The following is a 27646-nucleotide window of genomic DNA, read 5'->3' as shown; positions in this document are numbered from 1 at the left end:
TAAAAGTGATCGGGCAGGAGGACCATGGATTGAACTTCGGGGCAACTGGCTCCATCACATATACGTCCCTTAGTGCACGCTTCCGCTCCCTTTTGGGTATGTGCGTTGCGTAGATCATGTTCACCGTTCGCACCTGTGGGGGGAAACCCTTCTGTCCTCTATTGTTCAGCGGTTGGGTCTCTTCCTCGTCATCGCTGTGCAGCCCCTTGTCATTGTTTTTGGCAATTAACTTGCCTGCCTGTTTGAATACCCAACAGTCCCTATTGGTGTGATTAGCTGGCTTTTCGGGGGTGCCGTGTATCTGGCACAAGCGGTCGAGTATTCGGTCCAAATTGGATGGACCCGGAGAAGTTCTTTAAAATGGCTTTTTCCGCTGACCGGGTTTAGAGCCTCTGAATCCGGCATTGACTGCCGTATCCTCACTATTTTAACCATTAATGCGGCGTTTGTTTTTGTTACGACGCGACCTGCCATTACGGTCCTTGATATCCGGACTGCCAGAATTTTTGCTGAGGTTGTTGCTGCGTGCTAGCCAGCTGTCCTCACCCGCGCAGAAGCGGGTCATGAGTGATGTGAGGGCTGCCATGGATTTTGGCTTTTCCTGTCCCAGGTGCCGGGCAAGCCACTCGTCGCGGATATTATGCTTGAAGGCTGCAAGGGCCTCCGCATCCGGACAGTCGACGATTTGGTTTTTCTTGGTTGAGAACCGTGTCCAGAATTGTCTGGCCGATTTGTCTGGCTGCTGAATTATGTGGCTTAGGTCATCAGCGTCTGGTGGTCGCACATACGTGCCTTGGAAGTTATCGAGGAATGCGGCTTCCAGGTCTTCCCAACTCCCAATTGACTCTGCTGGCAAGCTGTTAAGCCAATGCCGGGCTGGTCCTTTAAGCTTGAGGGGGAGATATTTGATGGCGTGAAGATCGTCACGCGGGCCATGTGGATGTGAAGGAGATAGTTTTCGATCCAAACCGCGGGGTCTGTTGTGCCATCGTAAGATTCAATATTCACGGGTTTAAACCCTTCGGGGATTTGATGATCCATTACTTCGTCTGTGAAGCATAGTGGGTGTGCGGCGCCTCTGTACTGGGCGATATCACGACGGAGCTCAAAAGGGCTTTGTCTATTTTGTTCGGCCCGGCCGGATTTACTGTGTTCGGTGCGACGGTTGTCGTCATGTATCATGGGGCGCCCACGCGATCCATAGATCGATCTTGATTGTCTTGCCCTATCCTCCAATATATCTCGCAAGTCCGGAGCGTTCCCCTGTGGCCTTGTGCTTTTCGAGCGATGCCGGGGTACGGGTTTAGTGAAGGGCCTAGAGGCCTCTCTGTCGCGACCATGGGGTGGTCGGTCAGCCGTATTGTCTCCTGGTGATGCGGGTTCATACGCCTCCTCCTCTAATCGGGTGAGCAGCTTGCGTTTAGGGTAGCTTTTGGAGGGGCATTTGAGCTCATGCTCTTCGGCCGTGAGGACTTCAGTCCATCTGTCGGCTAGCAGATCTTGATCAGCTCTAAGCTGTTGCTGCTTTTTCTTGAGGCTATTCGCCGTGGCCATAAGCCTGCATTTAAAACGCTCTTGTTCGACGGGATCCTCAGGCACGACGAATTCATCGTTGTCGAGGCTTGCCTCGTCTCCGGAGGGAGGCATGTAATCCTCTACCTCTTCTTCTGCCGCTCTCTCATGAGGGCTGGCGTCTCCGTCCTCCTGCGCTGGATCTTGCTGGAGTGGGTTGTCTTCGGCACTGTCCGGTGTATTATTATCTCCGGTGTCGGAATCTTCGTTCTTGCTGGGGCGGGATTTAGAGCGGCGCCGCTGACGCCGGCGCTTGGGCTGTTTCTTGGAGGGGTCATCCTCCGCTGCCCCTTCGCCATTCCCATCCTTTGGGATATCCACCATGTATATGTCATATGATGAGGTGGCTTTCCAGTGCCCAGTAGGCACTGGTTCTTGGTCGTCTCCGGCATCGTTGTCCATACCGTCGATGTCGTCAGAGTCGTAGTCTAGCATATCGGTTAGATCATCGACAGTGGCTACCAAGTGGGTGGTGGGTGGGCTTTGAATTTCTTCGTCGTCCGCATCCCAACCGTCCTGGCCGCAGTCCGGCCAGGACTCTCCTGATAACGAGAGATACTTTAGCGAACTCAAGATGTCGCCAAAAGGTGAGTGTTGAAAGATGTCCGCTTCGGTGAACTCGATGACCGGCGCCCAACCGGATTCGATCAGAGGGGGCGCGGGAGGTTCGGAGTCGGGCAAGGAGTCCGGCACATCAGAGTCACAAGCTTCATGAAGGACAAGGTCAATGTTCGGCTCTGACGCCGTAGAGGTTGCAGCCCCCGAGGCAGTGTCTAGCCACCCGTCCTCGATCTGCGCAGCCAGCTCCGAATTGAAGATCGGAGCGGGCTCGAGTGCGGCCTCCAGGGTACTGTCCGACAGTAGAGCTAAATCATGCCCGTCGTAACAGTGCGGCGCGCTTGGCTGTGGCTCGAATCCATCGAAGATCAAGTCCCCGCGGATGTCAGCCGTGAAGTTCAAACTTCCAAATCTGACCTGACGGCCAGGGGCGTAGCTTTCGATCTGCTCCAGATGGCCAAGTGAATTGGCCCGCAGTGCAAAGCCGCCGAATACGAAGATCTGTCCGGGGAGGAAGGTCTCACCCTGGACTGCATCGTTGTTGATGATCGAAGAAGCCATCGAGCCTATTGGTGACGGCACAGAGGAACTCTCAATGAAAGCACCAATGTCGGTGTCAAAACCGGCGGATCTCGGGTAGGGGGTCCCGAACTGTGCATCTAGGCGGATGGTAACAGGAGGCGAGGGACACGATGTTTTACCCAGGTTCGGGCCCTCTTGATGGAGGTAAAACCCTACGTCCTGCTTGATTAATATTGATGATGTGAGTTACAAGAGTAGATCTACCACGAGATGAAGGAGGCTAAACCCTAGAAGCTAGCCTATGGTATGATTGTTGTTCGTCCTACGGACTAAAGCCATCCGGTTTATATAGACACCGGAGAGGGCTAGGGTTACACAGAGTCGGTTACAATGGTAGGAGATCTACATATCCGTATCGCCAAGCTTGCCTTCCATGCCAAGGAAAGTCCCATCCGGACACGGGACGAAGTCTTCAATCTTGTATCTTCATAGTCTTGGAGTCCGGCCGATGATGATAGTTCGGCTATCCAGACACCCCCTAGTCCGGGACTCCCTCACTAGGGTTGTAGAGATATTAGTATGCAGTAACCCGAAAGTTGTTCGGAGTCCCGGATGAGATCCCGGACGTCAAGAGGAGTTCCGGAATGGTCCGGAGGTGAATATTTGTATATAGGAAGTCCAGTTTTGGCCACCGGGAAAGTTTCGGGGGTCACCGGTATTGTACCGGGACCATTGGAAGGGTCCCGGGGGTCCACCGGGTGGGGCCACCTATCTCGGAGGGCCCCATGGGCTGAAGTGGGAAAGGGAACCAGCCCCTGGTGGGCTGGTGCGCCCCCCTTGGGCCTCCCCCTGCGCCTAGGGTTGGAAACCCTAGGGGTGGGGGGCGCCCCACCTGACTTGGGGGGCAAGTCCCCCCTTTGGCCGCCGCCCCCCCTTGAGATGGATCTCTAAGGGGCCGGCGCCCCCCAGGGCCCCTATATAAAGAGGGGGGAGGGAGGGCTGCGCACCCTAGTACCTGGCGCCTCCCTCTCCCCCCGCGACACCTCTCCCTCTCGCTGAGCTTGGCGAAGCCCTGCCGAGATTCCCCGCTACTTCCACCACCACGCCCTCGTGCTGCTGAATCTCCATCAACCTCTCCTTCCCCCTTGCTGGATCAAGAAGGAGGAGACGTCTTCCCCAACCGTACGTGTGTTGAACACGGAGGTGCTGTCCGTTCGGCACTAGGATCTTCGGTGATTTGGATCACGACGAGTATGACTCCATCAACCCCGTTCTCTTGAACGCTTCCGCTCGCAATCTACAAGGGTATGTAGATGCACTCATCTCTCTCGTTGCTAGATGACTCCATAGATTGATCTTGGTGAAGCGTAGAATTTTTTTTATTTTCTGCAACGTTCCCCAACAGTGGCATCACGAGCTAAGTCTATGCGTAGTTTCTATGCACGAGTAGAACACAATTTTGTTATGGGCATAGATTTTGTCAATTTACTTGCCACTACTAGTCTTATCTTGTTTTGGTGGCATTGTGGGATGAAGCGGCCCGGACTGACCTTACACGTACGCTTACGTGAGACAGGTTCCACCGACCGACATGCACTAGTTGCATAAGGTGGCTAGCGGGTGTCTGTCTCTCCCACTTTAGTCGGGTCAGATTCGATGAAAAGGGTCCTTATGAAGGGTAAATAGAAATTGGCATATCGCGTTGTTGTTTTGACGTAGGTAAGAAACGTTCTTGCTAGAACCCTATTGCAGCCACGTAAAAACATGCAACAACAATTAGAGGACGTCTAACTTGTTTTTGCAGCATATGCCTTGTGATGTGATATGGCCAAAAGGATGTGATGAATGATATATATGTGATGTATGAGATTGATCATGTTCTTGTAATAAGAATCACGACTTGCATGTCGATGAGTATGACAACCGGCAGGAGCCATAGGAGTTGTCTTAATTATTGTATGACCTGCGTGTCATTGAATAAACGCCATGTAATTACTTTACTTTATTGCTAAACCATTAGCATAGTAGTAGAAGTAATAACTGGTGAACAACTTCATGGAGACACAATGATGGAGATCATGATGATGGAGATCATTGTGTCATGCCGGTGATGATGATGATCATGGCGCACCGAAGATGGAGATCAAAAGGAGCAAAATGATATTGGCCATATGATGTCACTATTTGATTGCATGTGATGTTTATCATGTTTTTGCATCTTATTTGCTTAGAACGACGGTAGTAAATAAGATTACCCCGCATAATAATTTCAAGAAAGTGTTCCCCCTAACTATGCACCGTTGCGAAAGTTCGTTGTTTCGAAGCACCACGTGATGATCGGGTGTGATAGATTCTAACGTCCACATATAACGGGTGTAAGACAGATTTACACATGCAAAACACTTAGGTTGACTTGACGAGCCTAGCATGTACAGACATGGCCTCGGAACACAAGAGACCGAAAGGTCGAACATGAGTCATATAGAAGATACGATCAACATGAAGATGTTCACCGATGATGACTAGTCCATCTCACGTGATGATCGGACACGGTCTAGTTGACTCGGATCATGGATCACTTAGATGACTAGAGGGATGTCCATCTGAGTGGGAGTTCATTAAATAATCTGATTAGATGAACCTAATTATCATGAACTTAGTCTAAAAACTTTTGCAATATGTCTTGTAGATCAAATGGCCCACGCTAATGTTGCCCTCAACTTCAACGCGTTCCTAGAGAAAACCAAGCTGAAAGACGATGGCAGCAACTACACGGACTGGGTCCGGAACTTGAGGATCATCCTCATAGCTGCCAAAAGAGCATATGTCCTAGATGCACCGCTAGGTGAAGCACCCGTTTTCCCCGCAACTCAAGACGTTATGAACGCCTGGCAGTCGCGTGTTGATGACTACTCCCTCGTTCAGTGCGGCATGCTTTACAGCTTAGAACCGGGGCTCCAAAAGCGTTTTGAGCAACACGGAGCATATGAGATGTTCGAAGAGCTGAAAATGGTTTTCCAAGCTCATGCCCGGGTCGAGAGATATGAAGTCTCTGACAAGTTCTATAGTTGTAAGATGGAGGAAAATAGTTCTGTCAGTGAGCACATACTCAAAATGTCTGGGTTGCACAACCGCTTGTCCCAGCTGGACATTAACCTCCCGGATGAGGCGGTCATTGACAGAATCCTTCAGTCGCTCCCACCTAGATACAAGAGCTTTGTGATGAACTACAATATGCAGGGGATGGTGAATAATATTCCTAAAGTATTTTCAATGCTGAAATCAGCGGGGGTGGAAAGAAAAAAGGAACATCAAGTGTTGATGGTCAATAAAACCACTAGTTTCAAGAAAGGCAAGGGTAAAAAGAACTTCAAGAAGGACGGCAAGGGAGTTGCCGCGCCCGGTAAGCAAGTTGCCGGGAATAAGCCAAAGCATGGACCCAAACCTAAGACTGAGTGCTTTTATTGCAAGGGAAGCGGACACTGGAAGCGGAACTGCCCAAGTACTTAGCAGACAAGAAGGACGGCAACACTAAAGGTATACCGGTGCGGTTGCTCATATTTGTAACTCAAAACAGGAGCTGCGGAATAAACGGAGACTGGCGAAGGACGAGGTGACGATGCGCGTCGGGAATGGTTCCAAGGTCGATGTGATCTCCGTCGGCACGCTACCTCTACATTTACCTATGGGATTAGTTTTAAACCTCAATAATTGTTATTTAGTGCCAGCTTTGAGCATGAACATTGTATCTGGATCTCATTTAATACGAGATGGCTACTCATTTAAATCCGAGAATAATGGTTGTTCTATTTATATGAGAGATATGTTTTATGGTCATGCCCCGCTGGTCAATGGTTTATTCTTAATGAATCTTGAAGGTGATGTTACACATATTCATAGTGTGAATACCAAAAGATGTAAGATTGATAATGATAGTCCCACATATCTGTGGCACTACCGCCTTGGTCACATTAGTGTCAAACACATGAAGAAGCTCCATACAGATGGACTCTTGGAGTCTCTTGATTTCGAATCATTTGACACGTGCGAACCATGCCTCATGGGTAAAATGACCAAGACTCTGTTCTCCAGAACAATGGAGCGAGCAACCAACTTATTGGAAATTATACATACTAATGTGTGTGGTCCAATGAGCGTTGAGGCTCGCGGTGGCTATCATTATGTTCTCACTCTCACTGATGACTTAAGTAGATATGGGTATGTCTACTTGATGAAACACAAGTCTGAGACCTTTGAAAAGTTAAAGGAATTTCAGAATGAGGTAGAGAATCAACGTGACCGAAAAATAAAGTTCTTACGATCAGACTGTGGAGGAGAATATTTAAGTCAAGAATTTGGTATGCACTTAAGGAAATGTGGAATCGTTTCACAACTCACGCCGCCTGGAACACCTCAGCGTAACGGTGTGTCCGAACGTCGTAATCGCACTCTATTGGATATGGTGCGATCTATGATGTCACTCACCGATTTACCGCTATCATTTTGGGGATATGCTCTAGAGACAGCTACATTCACTTTAAATAGGGAACCGTCTAAATCCGTTGAGATGACACTGTATGAATTATGGTTTGGGAAGAAACCTAAGCTATCGTTTCTAAAAGTTTGGGGATGCGATTCTTATCTCAAGAAACTTCAACCTGAAAAGCGCGAACCCAAGTCGGAAAAATGTGTCTTCATAGGATACCCTAAGGAAACCATTGGGTATACCTTCTACCTTAGATCCGAAGGCAAGATCTTTGTTGCCAAGAACAGGTCCTTTCTGGAGAAAGAGTTTCTCTCGAGAGAAATAAGTGGGAGGAAAGTAGAACTCGATGAAGTACTGCCTCTTGAACCAGAAAGTACCGCAGCTCAGGAAGATGTTCCTGTGGTGCCTGCACCAACTGGAGAGGAAGTTAATGATGATGATCAAGGTACTTCGGATCAAGTTGCTACTGAACTTCATAGGTCCACAAGGACACGTTCCACGCTAGAATGGTATGGCAACCCTATCCTAGAAATCATGTTGTTAGACAACGGTGAGCCTTCGAACTATGAAGAAGTGATGGCAGGCCCAGATTCCAACAAATGGCTTGAAGCCATGCAATCCGAGATAGGATCCATGTATGAAAACAAAGTATGGACTTTGACAGACTTGCCCAATGATCAGCGAGCGGTAGAAAACAAATGGATCTTTAAGAAGAAGACGGACGCGGATGGTAATGTTACCATCTATAAAGCTCGACTTGTCGCTAAGGGTTATCGACAAGTTCAAGGGGTTGACTACGATGAGACTTTCTCTCCCGTAGCAAAGCTGAAGTCCGTCCGAATCATGTTAGAAATTTCCGCATACTATGATTATAAGATATGGCAAATGGACGTCAAAACGGCATTCCTTAACGGCTATCTTAAGGAAGAACTGTATATGATGCATCCAGAAGGTTTTGTCGATCCTAAGAATGCTAACAAGGTGTGCAAGCTCCAGCGATCCATTTATGGGCTGGTGCAAGCATCTCGGAGTTGGAACATTCACTTTGATGATATGATCAAAGCGTTTGGGTTTATGCAGACTTATGGAGAAGCCTGTGTTTACAAGAAAGTGAGTGGGAGCTCTGTAGCATTTCTCATATTATATGTAGATGACATACTTCTGATGGGAAATGATATAGAACTTTTGGACAACATTAAGGCCTACTTGAATAAGTGTTTTTCAATGAAGGACCTTGGAGAAGTTGCTTACATATTAGGTATCAAGATCTATAGGGATAGATCGAGACGCCTCATAGGTCTTTCACAAAGCACATACCTTGATAAGATATTGAAGAAGTTCAATATGGATCAGTCCAAGAAGGGGTTCTTACCTGTGTTGCAAGGTGTGAAATTGAGCTCGGCTCAATGCCCGACCACGGCAGAAGATAGAGAAAATATGGGTGTCATCCCCTATGCCTCAGCTATAGGGTCTATTATCTATGCCATGCTGTGTACCAGACCTGATGTAAACCTTGCTGTAAGTTTGGTAGGAAGGTACCAAAGTAATCCCGGCATGGAACACTGGACAGCGGTCAAGAATATCCTGAAGTACCTGAAAAGGACTAATGATATGTTTCTCGTTTATGGAGGTGACGAAGAGCTCGTTGTAAAGGGTTACGTCGACGCTAGCTTCGACACAGCTCTGGATGACTCTAAGTCACAAACTGGATACGTGTATATTTTGAATGGTGGGGCAGTAAGCTGGTGCAGTTGCAAGCAAAGCGTCGTGGCGGGATCTACATGTGAAGCGGAGTACATGGAAGCCTCAGAGGCAGCGCATGAAGCAATGTGGATGAAGGAGTTCATCACCGACCTAGGAGTCATACCCAATGCGTCGGGGCCGATCACTCTCTTCTGTGACAACACTGGAGCTATTGCCCTTGCCAATGAGCCCAGGTTTCACAAGAAGACCAGGCACATCAAGCGTCGCTTCAACTCCATTCGTGAAAACGTTCAAGATGGAGACATAGATATTTGCAAAGTGCATACGGATCTGAATGTCGAAGATCCATTGACTAAACCTCTTCCACGAGCAAAACATGATCAACACCAGAACTCTATGGGTGTTCGATTCATCACAATGTAACTAGATTATTGACTCTAGTGCAAGTGGGAGACTGTTGGAAATATGCCCTAGAGGCAATAATAAAATGATTATTATTATATTTCCTTGTTCATGATAATTGTCTATTATTCATGCTATAATTGTGTTATCCAGAAATCGTAATACATGTGTGAATACATAGACCACAACATGTCCCTAGTGAGCCTCTAGTTGACTAGCTCGTTGATCAATAGATAGTCATGGTTTCCTGACTATGGACATTAGATGTCATTGATAACGGGATCACATCATTAGGAGAATGATGTGATGGACAAGACCCAATCCTAAGCATAGCACAAGATCGTGTAGTTCGTTTGCTATAGCTTTTCGAATGTCAAGTATCATTTCCTTAGAACATGAGATCATGTAACTCCCGGATACCGTAGGAGTGCTTTGGGTGTACCAAATGTCACAACATAACTGGGTGACTATAAAGGTATACTACAGGTATCCCCGAAAGTATCTGTTGGGTTGACACGGATCGAGACTGGGATTTGTCACTCCGTATGGCGGAGAGGTATCTCTGGGCCCACTCGGTAATGCATCATCATAATGAGCTCAATGTGACCAAGTGGTTGGTCGCGGGATCATGCATTACAGTACGAGTAAAGTGACTTGCCGGTAACGAGATTGAACGAGGTATTGGGATACCGACGATCGAATCTTGGGCAAGTAACGTACCGATTGACAAAGGGAATTGTATACGGGATTACTTGAATCCTCGACATCATGGTTCATTCGATGAGATAATCGTGGAACATGTGGGAGCCAACATGGGTATCCAGATCCCGCTGTTGGTTATTGGCCGAAGAGCTGTCTTGGTCATGTCTGCGTGATTCCCGAACCCGTAGGGTCTACACACTTAAGGTTCGGTGACGCTAGGGTTGTAGAGATATTAGTATGCGGTAACCCGAAAGTTGTTCGGAGTCCCGGATGAGATCCCGGACATCAAGAGGAGTTTCGGAATGGTCCGGAGGTGAAGATTTGTATATAGGAAGTCCAGTTTCGGCCACCGGGAAAGTTTTGGGGGTCACCGGTATTGTACCGGGACCACCGGAAGGGTCCCGGGGGTCCACCGGGTGGGGCCACCTATCCCGGAGGGCCCCATGGGCTGAAGTGGGAAAGGGAACCAGCCCTTGGTGGGCTGGTGCGCCCCCCTTGGGCATCCCCCTGCGCCTAGGGTTGGAAACCCTAGGGGTGGGGGGCGCCCCACCTAACTTGGGGGGCAAGTCCCCCCTTTGCCCCCCCCCCTTGAGATTGGATATCTAAGGGGCCGGCTCCCCCCCACCCCAGGGCCCCTATGTGAAGAGGGGGAGGGAGGGCTGCGCACCCTAGTCCCTGGCGCCTCCCTCTCCCCTCGCAACACCTCTCCCTCTCGCTGAGCTTGGCGAAGCCCTGCCGAGATTCCCCGCTACTTCCACCACTACGCCGTCGTGCTGCTGGATCTCCATCAACCTCTCCTTCCCCCTTGCTGGATCAAGAAGGACGAGACGTCTTCCCCAACCGTATGTGTGTTGAACGCGGAGGTGCCGTCTGTTCGACACTAGGATCTTCGGTGATTTGGATCACGACGAGTACGACTCCATCAGCCCCGTTCTCTTGAACGCTTCCGCTCGCGATCTACAAGGGTATGTAGATGCACTCATCTCTCTTGTTGCTAGATGACTCCATAGATTGATCTTGGTGAAGGGTAGAATTTTTTTTGTTTTCTGCAATGTTCCCCAACAGCCGGGTCGAGCGACCCGGCCTGGCGCATGCCGGTTTGCGGGGCGATGCGGGCCCCACTGTTTTTGAAATAGATCCGGGTTCCGTTGTCTGCCTTGGGTTCACCCCCCCGACACATAATTATAGGAACAAGAATCAACTAGCATAGGAAGGGAAACCAAGTATAACTTCAAAACTTTAAGCACATAGAGAGGAAACTTGATATTATCACAACTCCTACAAGCATATATTCCTCCCTCATAATAATTTCAGTAGCATCATGAATGAATTAAACAATATAACCATCACATAAAGGATTCTTTTCATGATATATAAGCATATAAATTCTACTACTCTCCACATAAGCAAAACTCTTCTCATTCGGAATAGTGGGATCACTAATTACTAAAGTTGACACTCTTCCAAACCTGCTTTAGATGATAGTATTATTCATACTCCAAAAGATATATGTAAATTTCATGGAGAATTATACAATTAATATAGACTAACCAATATCCAAGCTCAAAATATATAAGTGAAGCACATAAAGCATTCTATAAAACCATACTCAAATGATTTAAGTGAAGCACAAAGAGCAATTCTATAAGATCATACTTAAAAGATTTAAGTGAAGCACATGAAGTATTATATAAATCAATTAAGGGATATCTCATACTATCATGGTTCTTAAAGAAAAATAAAAACACAAAGGACACAAATCATGTGAACAAAACAAAAACCGAGGTATACCGATATTTGTTGAAGAAGAAAGATGGGATGCCACCCGGGGCATCCCCAAGCTTAGATGCTTGAGTATCCTTTGAAATATTTACTTGGGGTGCCTTGGGCATCCACAAGTTTGAAATCTTGCCTCTCTTTATTCTTCTCACATTGGTAACTCCTCGTTCTTCGAACACTTCATCCACAAAAACTTAACAAAAACTTTGTGAGATCCGTTAGTGTAATAAAGCAAACTACCACTTTAAGGCACTGTAATGAATTCATTCTTTATTTATATTGGTGTTAAACCTATTGTATTCCAACTTCTCTATGGTTCATACCCCCCGATACTAGCCATAGATTCATCAAAATAAGCAAACAACACGTGAAAACAGAATCTGTCAAAAACAGGACAATCTGTAGTAATATGGAAGTTCAGTAAACTTCTGTAACTCCAAATATTATGAAATAAATATGAACATTTGAAAATTTGTACAGAATTAATGTGCAAAAAGTTTCAGACCCATTTGACCTTCCAGTAAAAAATCTAAAATCACGCGCTACAGCCAAAGTTTCTGTTTTTGTTCTGCACATAGTAAACAAGCAATCTAATCATCCTAAAATCAAAGCTTGGCACATTATTTTTATAATACAATGGATATACACAAGGGGATAATTATTTACAGAGAAACTTCCATGAAAAATTCTACATTTTTTCCGTGAGCATGAACACAAGTTCTCAAGGTCGACCCTCACTTCTTCAATGCATAACTTTCCAATCACTTCTCTTTTTGAAAAACTTTTTAGGCATGAGAGGCAAGTAAATTATTTTTGGTATTTTCATTCTTTAAATTTTTTTGTATGTTTCACCCACAACTAAACAGAAACAAAAAGTAAAAACAAAATCTACTTAGTGAAGAAAGCAAACAAGCACACAGAGAATATCAACCTCACACTATTGCTCCCCGGCAACGGCGCCAGAAAAGAGCTTGATAATCCCCAAGTGCAGGGAATCATCGTAGCAATTTCCAAAGGTGGAAGTGATAAGTATGGAGTGTCAAACCCACAAGGAGCTAAAGGTAAGATCAATATTCTCTCAATCCCTATCTTCCACTGATACGACTCTACGTACACCGAACGTTTGCTTCCAACTAGAAACGAGAAATAAAACTATGTTGTGGGTATGAAGAGGATAACTTTTCATGATATAGGAGAGCTAAAATATAAAAGTAGGTGTTGTTATCATAAAGTTAGAATATATCACTAAATATTATAAATAGCGAGTGTGGGATAATGATGGATCGGTGTGCGGAATTGTCCTAGGCAATTGTTAACAAGACGGGTAATCACTATTGCAATTTCATATGAGGGAGATGCATAAGCCAACATACTTTATCTTCTTGGGTCATATGCACTTACGATTGGAACTCTAGCAAGCATCAGCAACTACTAACGATCATTAAGGTAAAACCCAACCATAGCATTAAAGCATCAAGTCCCCTTTATCCCATACACCGTGACCCACTTATCTGTGTTTATGCTTCTGTCACTCAAGCAACACAGACAATAAGTAAACCATGGACATATTGCAACACCCTACAGCGGGAATCTCTCACGCTTGCGCGACACGGAGGGCATCATAGGACAACATCAAAATAAAATATACAACTCATACCAATCTAGATCATCAATCAACCCAAAGACAAAGGATATCTACTCAAAACATCATAGGATGGCAACACATCATTGGATCATAATATGTGGCATAAAGCACCATGTTCAAGTAGGGATTACAACGGGGTGCGGGAGAGTGGACCACGTAAAAGAGATGTGGGTGGTGATCATGATGGTGATGTTGAGGAAGACGATCACCGCGGCGATGATTCCCCTCCTGATGACACTCCGGCACCATTGAGAGAGAGGAGGAGAGGTTCTCCCCCTTGTGCTTCCTCCTCCATGGCCTTCCCCCTGGATGGGGAGAGGTTCTCCCTCTGGTCCTTGGCCTTCATGGCGATGATGGCCCCTCCGAGATCCTCCTCCATGGCCTCCGGTGATGATGGCCCCCTCCAGCAGGGTGCCAGAGAGGGCCTAGATTGATTTCTCATGGCTACAGAGGCTTGCGGCGGTGGAACTTCCGATCTAGGTTATTTCCCGAAGGTTTCTGTATTTATAGGAGGAGTTGGTGTTGATTTCACGTCAGGGGGGCCCTCAGGGAGTCCACGAGGCAGGGGGCGTGCCCCGGGGGGTTGGCGCGCCCCCACCCTTGTGGGGCCCACGGGACTCCCCTCCGATAGATTTTTGTTCCAGCATTTTCATATTTTCCAGAAAAAATCTCCGTTGATTTTCAGCGCGTTCCGAGAACTTTTATTTCTGCACAAAAACAACACCATGGTAGTTCTGCTAAAAACAGCGTCAGTCCGGGTTAGTTCTAATCAAATCATACCATAATCATATAAAACTATTGCAAACATGGCATGAATACTTCATAAATTATATATACGTTGGAGACGTATCAGCGGTGCATTGCAGTATAAGATCAGACGAGATGACCCTGGTGATGTTGACGGCGAGCGCCCCAGGAAGAGTGTTCCTGCCAAGGTGATGTGGTATGATCCTATAATACCACGGTTGAAACACCTTTTCAGAAACAAAGAGCATGACAAGTTGATGCGATGGCACAGAGAGGACCGTAAGAAAGACAGGAAGTTGAGAGCACCCGCTAACGGGTCGCAGTGGAGAAAAATCAAGAGAAAGTACTGGGAGGAGTTTGCAGGTGACGCAAGGAACGTAAGGCTTGTTTTAAGCGCGGATGGCATTAATCCTTTTGGGGAGCAGAGCAGCAATCACAACACCTGGCTCGTGACTCTATGTATCTATAACCTTCTTCCTTGGTTGTGCATGAAGCGGAAGTTCATTATGATGCCAGTTCTCATCCAAGGCCCTAAGCAACCCGGCAATGACATTGATGTGTACCTAAGGCTATTAGTTGAAGAACTTTTACAACCATGGAATGGAAATAGTGTACGTGTCTGGGATGAGCACAAATAGGAGGAATTTGAACTGCATGTGTTGCTGTTTGTAACCATCAACGATTGGCCTGCTCTTAGTAACCTTTCAGGACAGACAGACAAGGGATACCATGCATGCATGCACTGTTTAGATGACACCGAAAGTATATACCTGAAAAATGCAGGAAGAATGTGTGCCTGGGGCATCGTCGATTTCTTTCGACCAACCATTAATGTCAAAAGAAAGGCAAGCATTTCAAAGGCGAGACAGATCACCGGAAGAAGCCCGCCATGTGTACTGGTGATCATGTACTTGGTATGGTAAATGATTTAAAAGTAATCTTTGGAAAGGGTCCCAGCGGACTATCTGTTCCGAATGACGCTGAGGGACGCGCACCCATGTGAAAGAAGAAATCTATATTTTGGGACCTACCCTACTGGAAAGACCTAGAGGTCCGCTCTTTAATCGATGTGATGCACGCGATGAAGAACCTTTGCGTGAACCTGTTAGGCTTCTTGGGCGTGTATGGGAAGACAAAAGATACACCGGAGGCACGGGAGGAGCTGCAACGTTTGCACGAAAAAGACGGCATGCCTCCAAAGTAGTATGAAGGTCCTACCAGCTACGCTCTTACCAAATAAGAGAAGGAAATCTTCTTTGTATGCATGCTCAGTATGAAGGTCCTGTCTGGCTTCTCATCGGATATAAAGGGAATAATAAATAATGCCAGAGAAAAAGTTCCATAACCTAAAGTCTCATGACTGCCACATGATTATGACGCAACTACTTCTGGTTGCATTGAGGGGGCTTCTACCGAAAAACGTTCGATTAGCCACTGTGAAGCTATGTGCATTCCTCAACACAATCTCTCAGAAGGTGATCAATCCAGAAACCCTACCAAGGTTAAGGAGTGATATGGCGCAATGTCTTGTCAGTTTCGAGCTGGTGTTCCCACCATCCTTCTTCAATATCATGACGCACGTCCTAGTTTATCTAGTCGACGAGATTGTCATTCTGGGCCATGTATTTCTACACAATATGTTCCCCTTTGATAGGTTCATGGGAGTCCTAAAGAAATATGTCTGTAACCGCGCTAGGCCAGAAGGAAGCATCTCCATGGGCCATCAAACAGAGGATGTCATTGGGTTTTGTGTTGACTTCATTCCTGGCCTTAAGAATACTGGTCTCCCTCAATCGCGGTATGAGGGGAGACTGACTGGAAAAGGCACGCTAGGAGAGGACTCAATAATATGTAGGGACGGGCATTCTTGGTCTCAAGCAAACTACACAGTTCTACAGAACTCTACCTTGGTGACCGCGTATGTTGATGAACACAAGAAAATTTTGTGGTCCAAACACCCAGAGCAGTGTGACGACTGGATTACATGTGAACACATCAGGAATTTCGGCAGTTGGTTGGAAACACGTCTCAGAGGTGACAACACTATTTTTGATGAGCTGTACTCGTTGGCCACGGGACCATCTTTGACTGTATTGACTTACAAAGGATACGAGATAAATGTGAATACATTTTACATGATCGCCCAAGATCAAAAGGGCACCAACCAAAACAGCGGTGGCCGCTTTGATGCAGCAACCAAGAGGGGAAAGGACACATATTATGGTTACATAGTGGACATATGGGAACTTGACTACGGACATGATTTTAAGGTCCCTTTGTTTCAGTGCAAATGGGTCAATCTGTCAGTGTCAGAAGGCGTGGTACATGTAGACCCTCAGTATGGAATGAAAACAATGGATCTGAACAATCTTGGGTACACAGACGAACCATTCGTCCTAGCCAATGATGTGGCACATGTTTTCTATGTGAAAGACATGTCTACCAAACCAAGAAAAAAAAGATAAGGAAGAAAATACATCCTACGATGAGCCAAAGCGCCACATAGTTCTTTCAGGAAAAAGAGACATCGTGGGATTGGAGGGCAATACAGACATGTCTGAAGATTATGAAAAGTTTCATGAAATTCCTCCCTTCAAAGTCAAGGTTGACCCAAGCACCCTGTTAAACGATGAAGATTATCCATGGTTACGACGCAATAAGCAAAGGACACAAGAAAAGAAAAAGTGAAGACTTTCTCTCCACAACTATTATGATGATGCCTTTGATCTAGAATATCACTGCATTTACATGTGAAGAAATGAAATGCCTTTTGTAATAGATGAGTTTTTTTTGAAACCCTGATACTTTGAAAGAGATTGTCCATTTTGTACACAAAGTGCATCCAGTTTTTGCCGTAACCCTCTCAACTTTTTAGCACATGCTATGTGGGTGAAATGATGATACCATGCCAACTTTCAACCTTTTCAGAGTTCATTTGTAGTGATTTTCAATTTCAGGGTCATATAGCTCAAAAAATCAGTAAATGCATGAAAATAACAAATGAAGTCAGAAAAGGTTGAAAATTGATGATGTGGCTTTGAATGGTGCATTTTGATCATAGAAAAAGTCTGGAGTTCAAATAAGTTCAAAAAAATGAAATTCCTTTGTAATAGATGAGTTTTCGTTAACCTAAAAAATCTGATTTTGATTAAAACAAACATTTCAAATATCCTAAAAATTACCAAATTGAATATAATGGTAAAATACAATAATATTAAATAGTGGGAAAAGAATCACTCAAAATTCTATTTTTATAGTAAAATTATTCACAAACAAGTGATTCACACAAATTTCAATAAATTCAAATTTAAACTATTCAAATTGGAAAACTAATGGCACTAACAGAAAATTTATATTTTTTATTACCTACAAGCAAAAAGAATCACTAGAAAACAGAAACACAATAAAAAAGCAAAAAAGAAAACAAAAAAACTAGAAAAATAATAAAAGAAAACAAAATAAAATAAATAAAGCAAAAAAGAAAATAAAAAACTGGAAAAATAAAAAACAATTGCCACCTACTGGGCCAGCACGGCCTGAATACGACTAGGAACCCATCCATGCCCCAGGATTCAGGCCCGCAGATGGCCCAGTAGGCCCATAGGCAACATAGGGTTAAATTAGGCTTGTAAGCCTGCATTTGAGAGGAGCTCAAGAGGGCAGCCACAGTAGGGCTTATAAACCACTCCGAGCTCCTCTCAACTAGCGAGGTGGGACTAAACTTTTGGCCGCGGGCAGCGCAAGGCCTTTTGTCCCCGGTTGGTGGCACCAATCGGGACGAAAGGGGTGCATTGGTACCGGTTCGTGGCACCAACCGGGACCAATGCCCCTCTTTAGTACCGGTTGGTGCCACCAACCGGGACCAAAGGCCTTTGTTTCCGGTATTTTGGGCTGCTGAAAAGAGGCCTTTGGTCCCGGTTGGTGGCACGAACCGGGACCAAAGGGGGGCATTCGTCCCGGTTTGTGCCAGGAACCAGGACCAATGCTCTGTGTATATAAGCAGGACTTAGGATTTTTTTTTAGTTTTCATCGTCCATTTGCCCCCCGACGACACGGAGCTCATCGATGTCGCAAAGCTGCCCGTGCTCGCCGTCGCCGCCCGCTCCCCGTTGCCGACGCCCTTGCCCTTGTTGGGCCTCCTCGCCGTCGCTTCCCGTGATCTGGCTACCGTCGTCGCCATCGTCACCGTCGCCGAGCTGCCCCGACGCCGTCCCCGCTCCATTGTGAGCCGCCGTGTCGTTCCTCTCCTCTTCCCACCCCCCTGCCCTACGTTGCCGCCGCCCACCGCCCTTGCCCTGCAAAAGTTACAATTGTTTTGTCATATATGTATTTTTTGTCAATTTATGTGTATGTGTATATATGTGTGTATGCGTATATATGTTCATAGCATTTTTTTCATATATGTATTTTTTGTCAATTTATGTATATGTTCATATATATATGTGCATATTTAGACAAAAATTGTGTATGTATAAGAAAATTATGTATGATCAAAGTCATTTATGTATATGTTCATATTTAGAAGAAAAAGAAGGAGAGGGAAAAGGAAAATAATAAGAGGAAGAAGGAGAATAAGACGGAGAAGAAGAGCAGAGGGAGAAGAGGAGAAATAAATAAGAAGAGGAAAAAGAAGAAGAGAAAAGAGGAGAAGAAGAAGGAATAGAGGAGAAGAAGAAAAAATAGAATATACTCTATTCCTTCTTCTTCTCCTCTTTTTTTCTTCTTCTTTTTTCTTCTTCTCCTCTATTCCTTCTTCTTCTCCTCTTTTTTTTCTTCTTCTTAATCTTCTTATTTCTTATCAGGTATGTGGATGTCGATATACCCCTTCCCCGATAACTTCGACATTAGCGGGGTTGATATACCCCCTTCCCGATAACATTTTTTTCCATGTATGTATGTCGTCATTGTCGATATACCCTCTCCCCAATAACATTTTTTTCCATGTATGTATGTCGTCATTGTCGATATACCCCCTCCTCGATAACTTCGACATGAGGGGGGGGGGTCGATATGCCCCCTCCCTGATAACATTTTTTCCATGTATGTATATCGTTGTTATCGATATACCCCCTCCCCGGTAACTTCGACATGAGGGGGGTCGATATACCCCCTCCACGATAACACTTTGTTAAATCCCTTGTCGGTCCGGACGTCGGACATTCATGAGAGAGGCGGTCTGGCCCAAACCCAAGAAGCGTTGCCGAGGCCATCCCAAACGCTAGAAGCGTCGAGGCCACCCCAAACCCTAGAAGTGTTGCCGAGGCCACCCAAATTTACCAAGTTAAAAGAGCGTTGTCGTCGAGGCCACCCCAAACCCTAGAGGCGTTGTCTTTGAGGCCACTAATTAATATTCCTTGTTGTGATTATCTAGCTAGCTCTATGTTGTCGCCGAGCAGTCTAGGGTCGGGAACTAGGGTAGAGGGTCGAGTGTCGCCGAGGGGTCAAGGGTCGAGGGTCATCGAGGGGTCGAGGGTCACCGAGGGGTCAAGGGTCGAGGGTGGGGAACTAGGGTAGAGGGTCGTGGGTCGCTGATAACCCACAAGTATAGGGGATCAATTGTAGCCTCTTTCGACAAGTAAGAGTGTCGAACCCAATGAGGAGCTAAAGGTAGAACAAATATTCCCTCAAGTTCTATCAACCACAAATACAACTTGACGCACGCTTGATGTTTGCTTTACCTGGAACAAGTATGAAACTAGAAAGACTTTGTAGTTGTTGTTGGATAGAATTGCAAGATAATAAAAGGCACGTAAATAAAAAATAGGGGCTGTTTAGATAAAGAGGCAATAAAGTAAATATAGCGAGTGTGGAAAATTGGTGGTAGGAGTTGTGAAATTGTCCCTAAGCAATTGACTACTTTACTAGACCGATAGCAAGTTTTATGTGGGAGAGGCATAAGCTAACATACTTTCTCTTCTTGGATCATATGCACTTATGATTGGAACTCTAGAAAGCATCTGCAACTACTAAAGATCATTAAGGTAAAACCCAAACATAGCATTAAAGTATCAAGTCCCCTTTGTCGGAGTAATGGGCCATGGGTAGGCCAACCTGAGCCCAGAACCTTTCAAGACATCGGGGCAGGCCGCGCCCCTCATGCCGAGTCCCAGGGACGACTCCAAGATAAGCCGAGTCCCAGACGGCGACTCCGAGACAAGCCGAGTCCCAGTCGGCAACTCCAAGATAAGCCGAGTCCCAGTCGGCGACTCCGAGACAAGCCGAGTCCCACTCGGCGACTCCAAGATAAGCCGACTCATGGCCGGCGACTTCCAGAGAGGACGGCTATAGAGAGTCGGCCCGCAACTCCACCCTCGTCTCGAGGGTCGAGGCGGGGTACGGCCATGGCGTGGCCGTCCCCCGCCCCTTTTTCCCTGCTTACAAGGGGCTGGCATGGCTACAGTAAGCCGTATCACTGAAGATCTCCGACGTGGCGCGGCACTGTTGCCATGCCTGCCCTGACCTCAGCCACAGTGGGCAGCGCACTGTGCCCACGACGCCGGCTTGTACGACCCAAGGGCGGCGGGGCCGCCCGTTAGTGGGTAGACCGAAGACGGCACGAGCGCCCTAGAGACGGATCCGTGGGAGTCGGCCCCTTGGAGTCGGCCAACCCCTCCCACGGGCCCCGCACGCCATTAATCAGACAAGATGGGGAATGGCGACAGTGAACGCACGCCAGACGGCGGCGCTGTTGCCATGACCACATGACCGAGCCAGCGTCATCAGGAGTACCGCTACAGTATCAGGCCTGTCCGCGGGGCCCGCCAGTCGGCGGGCCCCAGTAGTCGGCAGAGAGGACGACGGCCTGAGAGACAGACGGCTGGGACCCGCGGCCAGCCGGATTACCAATGTACCCCTGGGGGGTAGGCCTATATAAACCCCCTAGGAAGCCCATGCAAAGGGTTCGCCCCCAGATAGAGATAGACCATATAGCATAGGAAGGAGAGAGCTAGCCTTGCCCTCTCCTACCTCCAGAAACAGCTCCAGGAGCACCATTGTACCCACTTTGCCATACTGACCATTCGGAGACCCCGTAGAGCAGCAGTAGGGGTGTTATCTCCTCGGAGATCCCTGAAGCTGGGTAAGATCCGCCGGCGTGCATGTCTTCGCCTCATCCCGCTTCCGGGCACCGGCGACGTTCTACTCGCTCCCACCATGATAAGCCATCCTTTGGCGTATGTCGTACCCAACCCCTGACATTTGGCGCCCACCATGGGGCGAGGTGCACCGTCGTCCGGAGACCTTCTCTGGACGGGAACCCTTTTCCTCCCTGGCGAGCACAGCCAGCCCGGCACGCCAGATGGAGTTTGCGCCGATGCATTGCACGACGCTGAGATCGCCTGCGCGACCAGCTGCCTCGCCGAGCTTATCGGTGAGGTTCGCCTCTCCGACGAGCCTGCGTCCGACGCAGGCACGAGCGGCCCTGAGAGCCTCCTCGCGGGTCTCCTCGACCAACTCCACGTCGCCGGCGAGCTTGCCCTGGACCTGGAGTCCATAGGATCCACCGACCCGATGCTGGTCGACTCCGACACCGCGTCGCTCGACGCGTTCCCCACCAACATGGTGGTCTACGACGAGCCGCTCTCTTACGCGGGGAGCGGCGGAAGCACCGTCACAGAGGTCCTTGTCCTCGATCACGGCGAGCGTTCCGGTGAGGGAGCGCACGACCCGCTCGACGCGGCTCTGCGAGACCTTGCCGTGCCGATTTCGGGAGACGCTGATGCCGAGACGCTGGAGGCGCTCCGCCTTCAGCTCGTCGAGGGCGCAAAGAAGCTTGCAAGCATGAGGCGCTTGTCAGAAGCCTACCAACGCGAGATGGATCGCGCCGTGGGCGGCTTGCCGGCTCCGACTGGGCCTAGCCGCCTAGGCGTGGTCCGGCAGCGCGGCGTGGCAATCGCTAACCTGTTCGGGGCTGATCGCCCTGTGTATGCCACACCGGCGGAAAACATCCGCGCCGCCCAGGCGGCGGCGGATGAGCTCGACCACTTCGAGGGCGAAGAGCGCCGCCTAATGACGGAGCGAGTTCAGTAGCTCCTCGACGCGGCTGCCGCGCAGAACAAAGCCGGCTGCCGCACGGAGGCGCCGCGGCGACAAAATGACGACCTGCCACCCCGCCGAGATCAAGGCGCGACATCACGGACGCCGACTGGCGGGGTCCGCGGAAAGAAGGACAAGGAGCCGGCTGTCAGCCACAGTCGGACTCACATCACCATTGAGCGCGACCAAGACGGCCGCCCCAAAGCGGTGGAACGGAGGGACGACTATCTGCCTCCCCCTCCTCGCAGAGAAAGGCGAGTCTCCCCGCCGCCCGTAGAACATCCGACTCTCGGCGACCGTCTTGGCCGCCGAGAGGGAGTCGGAGAGAACGATGCCCGCCACCGGATCGACCGACTCCACCGATCCTTGGCGCTGGAAGACGAAGACGAGCTGGGTCCCCCCTCTTTTGGACCCCGCATCCGAAGCGAGCCTTTTCCCAAAGGGTTCACGCTCCCCCGAGACACGCCCAAATACACCGGCACCGTGAAGCCGGAGGACTGGCTGATCGATTACTCCACAGCCGTCAATATAGCAAACGACAACAAGCGTGTTGCCGTAAGATATGTCCCGCTCATGCTCCAGGGCACGGCCCGGACATGGTTGAACAGTCTGAAGCCTCGCAGGATCAACAGCTGGGTCGACTTCACCGAGGCTTTCTTCCGCAACTTCACGAGCACGTACAAGCGACCTCCCAAGCCTCGCCAACTCTCCTTGTGCGTGCAAGGCCCCGACGAGTCCACTCGCGACTACCTCACGCACTGGGGCGAGCTCCGGAACTCCTGCGAGGGCGTGCACGAGGTGCAGGCTATCGAGTACTTTACTGCCAGGTGCAGAGAAGGCACCCTCCTCAAGCACAAGCTCCTTTGCGATGAGCCGGAGACCCTCGATGAGCTGTTGATCACAGCAGACAAGTACGCCAGGACCGACTCCTCCATGAAGGCGGAGATTCAAGTCAGCGCGACTGGCAAAGTCGCCCCTCAGGCTCCAAGAACTCCGGCTGGGGACACCAGTCGATGGCAGCAGCAGAACGACCACAAGCGCAAGGCCCCGCAGCCGGCTTCCAACAGTCGGCAAGTGGCAACAGCAGAAGACCAACAACCGGAAGGGCCGCCTCCAGCGAAGCGGCACAAGGGCGGCAAGTCTAACTGGTTGCCGACTTTCTCCTACGAGTAGACCCTGGATGGCCCCTGCAAATTCCACAGTGGCGCGAAGCCGTCGAATCACACCACCCGGAAGTGCTACTGGCTGACCAGAATCGCCAAGGGAGACGTCCTGCTCCCTCCCCCGCCTGCTGGGCCGCCTCCTCCACAGCCACCCCAGCAGCCGGCTGTCAGGCCAGTCGGCGCAGTACAAGACGAGTTCCCAGATGAGCACTATCACGCCCAATATGCGACCCTATCCAAAAGGAACTCGAAGGTCCCACCAAGGATAGACCCGCATATTGAAACGCTTTTGCAAGGTGGATATCATTACATCAACATTACATAATAGATGGGGATACATACATAAGGCATACAATGCCACATGAATACAACATCATCATACATAAGATCATCATCCGACTACGGATGAAACACAAACAGAAACTCAAACGACATCCACCCTGCTAGCCCAGGCTGCCGACCTGGAACCTATCCTCTGATCGAAGAAGCAGAAGAAGAACTCAACGCAAGCAAGCATCGCCCTCGCGTCATGATCATCGAATAACCTGTACCTGCAACTGTTGTTGTAGTAATCTATGAGCCACGAGGACTCAGCAATCCCATTACCATGGGTATCAATACTAGCAAAGCTCAAAAGGAAAGGAAGGGGTAAAGTGGTGAGGCTGCAGCAGCGACTAAGCATATATGGTGGCTAACATACGCAAATAAGAGCGAGAAGAGAGCAAGCGGAACGGTCGTGAAGCTAGCAATGATCAAGAAGTGATCCTGAACTCCTACTTACGTCAATCATAACCCAGAAACCGTGTTCACTTTCCGGACTCCACCAAAAAGAGACCATCACGTCTACACACACGGTTGATGCGTTTTAATTCGGATCTGGTGTCAAGTTATCTACAACTGGACATTAACAAATTCCCATCTGCCAATAACCGCAGGCACGGCTTTCGAAAGATTATACCCTGCAGGGGTGTCCCAACTTAGCCCATGACAAGCTCTCGCGATCAACGAAGGAACAAACCTTCTCCCAGGAAGACCCGATCAGACTCGGAATCCCGGTTTACAAGACATTTCGACAATGGTAAAACAAGACCAGCAAGACCGCCCGATGCACCGACAATCCCGATAGGAGCTGCACATATCTCGTTCTCAGGGCAACACCGGATGAACACTACGTACAACTAAAACCAACCCTCAAGTTTCCCCGAGGTGGCGCTGCAAGTGGCTCTGGTTCGGACCAACACTTAGACAAGCACTGGCCCCGGGGGGGCCATAATAAAGATGACCCTCGAGAGAGCGACTCCCAAGGGAAAATTAGGTGGTGGTGAGGCAAATGGTAAAACCAAGGTTGGGCCTTGCTGGAGGAGTTTTATTCAAAGCAAACTGTCAAGGGGGTCCCATAAATCACCCGACCGCGTAAGGAACGCAAAATCCGGGAACATAACACCGTATGACGGAAACTAGGGCGGCAAGAGTGGAACAAAACACCAGGCAAAAGGCCGAGCCTTCCACCCTTTACAAAGTATATAGATGCATTAATAATATAAGAGATATTGTGATATCCCAACCAAAATCCTGTCCACCATGGAGAAATCTTCAACTTCACCTGCAACTAGCAACGCTATAAGAGGGCTGAGCAAAAGCGGTAACATAGCCAAACAATGGTTTGCATAGGAAAGGTGTCAAAGGTTAGCGGTTCATGGCAATTTGGGATGGCTTGATAAACATGTGATAGGTAGCGCAGCAAAGCGATAGAACGAAGCGACTAGCATAGCAATGATAGTAGTGAGATCCAGGGTAGCGGTCATCTTGCCTGAAATCCCGCAAGGAAGAAGAACGAGTCCATGAAGAAGACGAAGGGATGAAGCCGAACCAAGCGTAGACGAACGAATCCTCACGATCGCAACGAAACAGGAACTAACAAGAAGAAGCACACAACATAGTAAACACACCACACATGAACAAGGCATGATGCACAAACAAGCATGATGCATGACAAAGCTACATGAAGCTACTCATGGCAAGAGATGATGCAAACAAGAGCAACACATCAAGGCAAGTTTAAATGAGGCCGGGAACAACATATAACAATTCCGATAAGTCCTCATATGCAAATTTCGAAATTGGTCCAGATCTTAATAAACCTTATGTTCAAGTTGTTAAACATCAAGTTAAGATGCACCAAGATGATCTACACGAGATTCTAGTCAAGTTACATATAAAGTTCATTAGATTTGGAGCTACGGTCTAGAAGATATGAGCAAAACAAGTTAAACATGGCATTGATGTAAAATGCACTCAAACATCAAGCAAACACCTCAAAACAAGGATGCAACATGATAATATGAAGCTACATGCAATTCTAAGCAAGTTTCATATAGAGCACACTCAAAACGGAGCAACGGTTCAACACATGCACTCTATACAAGTTTAAAGGACAAGCTGTCCAAAACAGCAACTAGGCATATTGCAAGCATCAAAACAACATGCTACAGTACCACAATATGAAAACAAAAGGCATGGACATGATGTATAGGTAAAGCATAACAAAACATGAACACTGAGCTATCTCTAGAAATCACTAGAACATGCTCAAACACACATGGTAAGATTGCAAGTTATAACAATTTCAGAGTTTGCAGAAAATAACATCACGATGCAATGTTTAGAGCTATCAAACAACATGTTACAGGACCTTATCATGGCAAACAAAGGCATAGAATGAATCTACTAAATGCGTAGATCAAAAGTCCCTTACTGACCATAAGCCAAAAAGGATCAGAAAATATGATGGCACCCACGTAAACATGGCAAGTTATTATACAGATTCAAACATGGTAGGAACATAATTATGAAGGCATGTAGATGAGCTTGTGCAACTCTCTACAGAGCAATACATGGCATGGCAAGGCAACCAATAGTAAGAAGACATATTTGTGAAGCTAAGCATGGCAAGAGCAAGTTCATAGGATGCATGGAACACTAGCAACAATCATGGAAACAACTGAACTTAATGTTAACAGGCTGACAACAACATTATGAAGCAAATTTAGAGCAAGGTTACAACAAGCTACAGCAACCTATAAATGCAACCAGGGGCATGGATGGATAGAGGATGACATGTTGATCAAAACATGTTTATAGAACATCTCCAGATTATGCATAGAATGATTAGTAGCAACACGTTTATATAGCATCACGAAATAACAGATTCAGCCTAGCAAAACAGCAACATCATGTACACTACTTAACAAGCTCGATTCACTCACCACAAGTCATTGCATGGCAATATAATCATAGCATCATCAAGAAGACATGTTTGTGAAACAAACCAAGGCAAGAACAAGTCCATAGCATGCAAGGATCAACTATAGCATCCTTGGCTAAATTGAATAACATGTAAACAATCTGCCAGGAAACATTTTGAAGAAAAAGTAGAGCACGAAAATGACATGCTAGACTACTCCATAATTGCAACCAAGGGCATGAATGTATAGACAATAACCTATTGTTCAAAACATCCTTACTGAAGTATCTCAAAATATGCATGGATCTCTCGGTAGCATCAAGTTAACATGGCATCAAAATAACAACAGAACAGGGACTAAAATCAGCAACATCACGATGCCTAGTTTGCATGCTTGTGCTAGTCACCACATTGATCAAAAAAAATACATGGTAAGCACCTTTGTAAAGAAGACATGGCATAGTTCAAAACACATGAAGACATCAACCTCATAGGATGCACACATCAATCATGGCAAATATGACAAATGAGCTCGTTCTGATAACAGACAGCAGATAACATCATGAAGCACTCTTACAACGATGATTCAGGCATCTAGATGATCTCAAATGAATATGATGCAATGGAATGAAGTGTTGTACTCGTTGAGGTGAACAATTTGACATATTACACTCATGAAACGGAGCTACGGATGCAGAGTTACAGCAGGTCAAACATGACATGAAAATTACTGCAGAACTTGGACTTAGTGAAAATAAACCCTCCAAAAAGTCAACTCGGGACGGAGATATCCGGGACGCGGGGATCCCGTTTGGTTCGAGGGAGTGGTGGATCTCGTCCACTCCCTCGGATCTGACCGGAGTAACTCCGGCGAGGCAAACTCCGGTGAGGCGACGACGGTGCTCCGGCGACGGCGAGGGGACGGCGCGAGGACGCAGTTCGGCGGGGATGGCACGGGGCGCCGGTGGGCGGAGGCGGCAGCGCCGTGCTCCGGCGAGCTCCATGGCGGTGCCGGCCATGGAGGTCGGGCTCGCCTCCGGCGCCGAGGGACGGGGCGCGAGGCGCACGCGGAGGCGGCGGCGACCGGC

Source organism: Triticum dicoccoides, chromosome 5B (genome assembly GCF_002162155.2).
Source record: "Triticum dicoccoides isolate Atlit2015 ecotype Zavitan chromosome 5B, WEW_v2.0, whole genome shotgun sequence".
Classification (NCBI taxonomy): Eukaryota; Viridiplantae; Streptophyta; class Magnoliopsida; order Poales; family Poaceae; genus Triticum; species Triticum dicoccoides.
The sequence above is the reverse complement of the archived record's forward strand: the minus strand, read 5'-3'. Positions refer to the sequence as shown.